Source organism: Microtus ochrogaster, chromosome 5, assembly GCF_000317375.1.
Source record: "Microtus ochrogaster isolate Prairie Vole_2 chromosome 5, MicOch1.0, whole genome shotgun sequence".
Classification (NCBI taxonomy): Eukaryota; Metazoa; Chordata; class Mammalia; order Rodentia; family Cricetidae; genus Microtus; species Microtus ochrogaster.
The window spans coordinates 94,136,700-94,137,284 of record NC_022012.1 but is presented as its reverse complement, the minus strand read 5'-3'; positions in this window follow the sequence as shown (position 1 = coordinate 94,137,284).

Genomic DNA, 585 nt, shown 5'->3' with positions numbered 1-585 from the left:
TGTGTACATGTGTGTGCATGTGAGCGTTGCAGGGAGCACACGGCTACAGAGTGTGCAGAGAACAGAAGTAGGTGGGACCTTGTCTTCCTGTTCAGTTCTCCATTCACCAGTCATTCGTTCAAAAAAAATCAAAAATAAGAGGAACGAGGGAAGGAGGTAGGGAAGAGGAGAAGTGATGTAGGAGGGTCTTCATTAGTTAATTAATAAAGAAAACTGTTTAGCTTGATAGGTCAGAACATAGGTAGGTGGGGAAGACAGAACAGGATTGTGGGAGAGAGAAAGCAGAGTCAGGCAACCGCCATGATTCTCTGACCTGAGACGGACCCAGGTTAGGCTCTTTCCCTGTAAGCCACTACCTCGTGATGCTACACAGATTACTAAATATGGGTTAAAGCAAGATGTGAGAATTAGCCAATAAGAGGTCAGAACTAATGGGCCAGGCAGTATTTAAATGAATACAGTTTCCATGTAATTATTTCGGGTGTAAACTATCCGGGGAGCCGGGATCCTGGCCTGCTCACCTCTTCAGTACAGAGAAGGAAGGAAGGAAGGGAGGGAGGGAGAGAGAGAGGGAGGGAGGGAAGG